Below are 5,800 nucleotides of genomic sequence, written 5' to 3'. Positions count from 1 at the left end.
CGGTTAGAAATATATGAAGAGAAAAGTTCCTGACAACTATATTTCCGTAGGTTATGCAGCTGAAAGAAGGTTTGTAGAATTTCGAAATTCACCGTGTACTGTGATTGTGTTATAATTTCTGTATTTTTTCTTGCAGGATAAATGGGAAGAAAGAAATTTTGTGTTCGTCATCCAGTAGGCAGACTGGTTTGAAATTTTCCAGAGATTCAGTACGTTAAGTCTGTCTTAATGGGTTTATTATGTGTTGCATTATTAAAGTTTAAATTAAATTAAGTCTAGATAGTGTCTGTATTAAACTTTCCCCCTCAACCTAGCACCAGCACCATGTTTGTAATACTTATATGTAGATTAATTATTTCAAGGTTTTGAGACAATATGTAATGCTCTTACAGGGCTGTGGTATGGACAGGAAGGGTTGGGATATCCTGCACCATTGATTCTGCTAGAATGCTGCACTAGAAAGTGATTTCACTACAACTGAACAGATTCGCAGTTCCATGTAGATCAGATTCTGCAGCACAATCACTCCCACAACCTCCTTATCATTACACACCATTCCAGGTAAGCACCATATGCTTCTTTTATGAATGCAGTGGCTAATAGTGAGGACTAGTTTTCAAAGTTATTGTTCCAAGACCCCAGTTGTAATCAAACAAATATCATTGTCATAATTTATTACTACTGAAACTATATCAATATACAGGTCATGTAGAATATGTCACAAATACTAATGTTTTAGGATAATTAAAAAGTGTTTGAGAAGCTGAACATGCTTTCAGTAATACTATTTATGAGAGAATGAGGTGGTAAAAGCTTTACTATGAGGAATAAAGTAACAAGTGTACAGATTTTTTATAGAGGCAGTGTGTTGTAAAGTAATATGTGTCATTTCCCAATGCGAAGAATTATGGTAATCCACCATGTAGGGAAGCACACTAATTTTGCATTGTTCTTTTCATTCAGGAGGGTGCTCCAGTAAATACCTGGCAACAGCAGCGTTTATTGAGGAGACTGACAAACTTTTTGAGAGTTTAAATGGTGGAACGCCTTTTGACCCTAAGAAAACACTGTGGTACCCACTAAGCGATAACAGTCCCAATATAGAGCACTGGGTAAAGGCAAGTATGGGTTTAAACAGTTGGATCATCCTCAAGGATGATAAACCCGCCTTTCTTCATCCTCCTTCGCAGAATGGGTGGCTGATTGACATTACTGCTGCCCAGCATTTGTGGAAGACAGTGAAAGAGGCTTACCACTACCTCACTTTTGCTGTTTGAAGCCAATTGTGTTGTCATTGGCCCAAATTCTGCAACTTCTACAGTGATTGCATTTGGTCTAGATGATCACGTGGTTTGGTGATTGGCCTTTCGTGACCCCTGTCATCTGGATTATGACACTATCTGCTAATGGAGGCAGGTTTTGAACTGCTTTTGTATATTGCTAAGGTACATTACGTCTCAGCTGATTAGCCTGGATAGCTACACTGTGTTCAGGCTAGTTGTCATGTGCAGCAATGAGCAGGCTAATTTATTNGTGTTAGCAAAATGTCAGGGTGTAAAAGGAAGCGTGTTGTGTTAAGAATTCAACAGAAACTCGTTATGAGCCGGGCTTCGAAGTGTTAAGCAGTGACGAAATCGTAAGTTCAGTTGGGGTGCAGCCAGAAGAGTAGGAAGAAAGTGAGAATGAGGAAGAGGTGGACGAGGTGGACAGTGCTGCTAGTAAGAAAATATCGCATGGTGCTGCTCTTAATCATTTGGAATCCTTACAAGGCTATCTCAAGAGTGAAGAGAACAGTTTATTAAGTGACAAGCTAATATTACGTAAGCTTCGTATGGATATCCGTAAAAAGGAAAATGCAGTGAAAAAGCAAAACGACAATATTAATTTTTTTAAGTGTTAAGTGTGAATATTCGTAAAAAGTGTTGGATGTTGTTGAACACTGTGATTGAAGTAACTTATTCATACTTCAGTGTAATGTAAAGAAAGTATTAAATAGGCCACAAGATGACATAAAAATGAGGTTGAATAAATTTAGATACAGGTAGGTCTGTAGCATTATGAAGGTACAGTATTATAGCACTACTCTTAATAAAATTTGTCTTAACCGGGTTTCCGATTAATCGTGATTTCCATCCCCACCATTATCGCAGATAATCGAGAATTGAGTGTATATGATTGTTTCACAGTCATTAATGTAGCCACGTCAAGTCGCCATCAGAGCTTAAATTCGATGATAATTAGACTCTTCTTGGGCTAGATAAATTTTGGCCTACTTGCTGTGGTTGAGGGATGGGAGTAATGGGCTATTTAAGCCTGGCAACATGGCCATATTAGGCTTTTCTCTTGCCTTAGCTAGGTTTCTTGCTCGTCTGATTTGGCTATCGTAGGCAAGTCTCAAGTTAGCTGAATGCCCTGGCTGTCCAGTTCAGAGTGGGTTCAAGGCAGACTGAATATCTCACACTAATGCTAGCTAGCCTAGGCTCTGGCTGTAATACTGAGGTTGGGTATCTTTCTCGGTTAAGGAGCACGGAAAGCTTGGATAGGCCATACTGGTTAACGGGCTGTGTAGGCCTGTAGCATTGTGAGTCTTCAACGCTCCAGCATTTTGTGGAGAAGAATCAGCAACCATCTGTGTGATGTCTCTGCCCTCTTAACTTATAAAATATGGGCAAAACAGAGGAAAAGGAGTGTGTGTCAAATAATGTATATTGTATGGACATATCTGGTATCAGAAGAAACTTTTATTCAATATGAAAATAAAATTTATTTTGCTAAAAAATCCTACTCCTGAAGTAGCCGTATATTCAAATTTCACAAAACTGCAGTAAACACAAGATGACAGTTTTTCCTGGATTTCATTCTTTTGAACAAAGCAATATCCATTTGTGTTACAACATGAAACAGTTTGAGAAGTACAAACTTATAGGATTCTTCAGCAGTTTTACAGTAACATTCCTTCTCTAACAAACATCAATACTCAAAGCCGCAGATATGGTTCAATGTCCGTCAGTATCTACAAGAGTGTGAACAAATTTGTTCATACTCATGTGTTCCAGAACAAAGAGGAAGATATGTCACTTTCTGATGTGATAAGAGCTTCAGAGAGTTTACAAATCTTACAAATTCTTGTGAGAGGTCTCATTCGACTGCAGTAATGCAGCCAGGGAATTACAAATAGCTTACCTCAACCCAGTACAAAAGGCCAAATCTCTTTTTTCATGTTAATTTGTGTTGTGCCACTTTTCTGCCACATCTTAGTGAATCACTGATGTAAATGGAGCTGTTTATACACAGCCACACAATTCAGTAATGGTTTGCTAAGGATTTTTTCCATGATTGATTGTGATGTACCACTTTTTTGACATGTCTTAGTACACTACTGATCTGCTTCCACACAGCCACATGAGTGATCAGTGGTTTGTTAACATATTTGCTAAGAAACTAATGAATGGTCCCACAGGCATAAATTTCGTACTATAAATATATTGTCACGTGTTTGATATGTCACATGACAAATAACTTCACGTGGGTCTCGGATTTAGTGAATCTTTATTGGACACTCACACTTATACACCTTACAATTATTACTGCTTGCAGTATCACTTGACTTCTGGCCCAATACTCCAATGCAACGTCTCAATTATCCTTGGCTGTGGCTGGATCTTAACTGTCTCTGGCGGCAGCTATCCAAAGATTGTCTCATTCTCGTCTGTGTTGTCTCTGGCTCTGCTTATATAGGGGTTATGTGGACCGGATATCAAACACCATTTCTCATGGTTCCATTTCTACTATTTCGACAGTGCTGTTACATACTGAGTGTTCATCTCCAGCGGGATTCGGCATTCTCCACGCAACAGCTCACTGTTATCGCATTACCATTGAAGTACCTACTCCAAATACTTACAAAATCTTCATTTATACTGAAGATGAATCTTTCCTATTAGTAGAGTAAACCATAATTACTTGGCATGTATGGAGAATGGGGTCTGCCAGTTACATGAATCTGCTGTTTTCACAAGAAAAGTTCTTGCAGAAACGCAGTTTATAATCAAAATATCATGTTCTTTCTTTAGTTCTTGTGTGGACTCTTCCCATACAATACTGCAGATTGACAGGTGAAAGATTTTGAATTCACAAGATCATAGATTCAACTAGCCTTTACTGAAATGCCATATGCATGATAGAGGGTGATGCTATTGGAAGGTGGGAAAAATATCATAATAATTACTTACCTACTCATGGAGCTGAGCCCTTCTTGAGTAGCCGCCAATTCTGCAGCTACTCAAGAATTTCCCAGCATTTTATGGAACCTGAAGGTTCATCACCGTGTTCACAAGAGCCCTCCACTGGTCCCTATCCTGAGTCAGATCTATCCAATCCATACCATCCCATCCTATCACATAATAATAGTGGCTGAAAATACCCTCATAATTTTTTTTTCAATGACTATAATTTTCTTAGAAGTTTTTGCCAGCTTGATGCCTGGACACCAGATAAACATTAATTTACTGTACATCATCTGATGATTATTAACCCTCAAAGGTATTGAACATTTCACTGAGACTCATATGAGCACTACAGTATTCATATTTGTGTTTCTAGAAGTCTTACTTACAAATACTCTGAGTGTGGCACTCCAATGAGAAGCATTTTGCTGCCCTTCATGTACAGTCTCCACATACTCTTGTGGTAACCTCGAACATCAAGGTCCCAGATCTTTAAGCACTGAAGCAATTTGCAGAATAATGTTATGTGAGTGTTCTATGAAGCCCAGTGAAACATCAGCACAGGGATTTATATCATAACTGAACACAGAGCAAAATCTCACTCAAGGAAGCAACTTCTGTGCACACTCACTGTGTTCTGCTTTGTTACAAATATCTAATTTCAATAACTTGAATGTACTACAAATAAACATATATAATGGGGTACTAAAAACGGTAGGATAAGTAAGCACTATGAGATGCTGCTCTCTAGAGGTACGTTATCACCATTGTTCATCAAAGGAGGTAGGGTGAAGAGGAGGAGGAGGTTTGAAGAAATAGGGGAAAGAAGTGGCATGAGGAAGAGCGTGATTTGGTAGAAGTTAGAAGGAGAATGGGAATATGGGGTGGAGGAGGTAGGGTGACAAGGAGGAAGAGGGTGGAAAAGGAAGCAGGAATAGGAGGACGTGTTTGGTGGTAGAAGGAAGAGAGGAGGGTTTGCTCACTCTACCAACAGCACAACATGTCTGAACCATTACCTTGGCTACTTGCAGCCACGTTACAAAGTCTCTTGGTTCTTCCATTTTGATGAACATTACTATGATTCACCCTGAAACAAAGAAAAAAATATGCAGACATATACATATACATATATGTATAACTTACATCTTATTAAATATTCAATTGGCCTTTTAAATAATGAACATGTTGTAATGAGAAACAGAGATATGTATTTGTATGTTTTGCGGTTTTCATGGCAATGAAGATTCATTCTGTGATATCTGTGTTACAACACCACATTGTAATCTGGAAGGTTGGTCCCAGTGTTTCAGCGAAACATGCTGTTTCCATCCTCAGGATTCAATATTCAAGATGAACTGTCTTCCTCAAAATCATTGGTAACCACCAACGTCACAAGACAACACAGACATCACCATGTGATCAAATGTATTTGATAACTGGTGAAAATATCAGTCTGGGACATGGTATTTCAACGATTTTTAAAATAAACAAAACACCATAATGATTAAATATGTTAGGGAAAAATATGAAGTTGATGTAGTGAATGTTGCGTGTGAAGGCAAACTTTACCCTTT

General features: G+C 38.4%; 1 long non-coding RNA gene across 1 annotated transcript; it reads left to right on the top strand.

Annotated features, from left to right (window-relative positions):
* On the top strand, positions 1-1,523 carry LOC111875380. The gene is made up of 4 exons (XR_002844717.2): positions 1-46; positions 137-209; positions 393-561; positions 964-1,523. It is a non-coding gene; the product is annotated as an uncharacterized LOC111875380 (long non-coding RNA).
* The last annotated feature ends 4,277 nt before the right edge of the window (positions 1,524-5,800 follow it).

The sequence above is a fragment of the Cryptotermes secundus genome, unplaced genomic scaffold, assembly GCF_002891405.2.
Source record: "Cryptotermes secundus unplaced genomic scaffold, Csec_1.0 scaffold3528, whole genome shotgun sequence".
Lineage (NCBI taxonomy): Eukaryota > Metazoa > Arthropoda > Insecta > Blattodea > Kalotermitidae > Cryptotermes > Cryptotermes secundus.
This window is presented reverse-complemented; position numbering and strand designations above follow the sequence as displayed.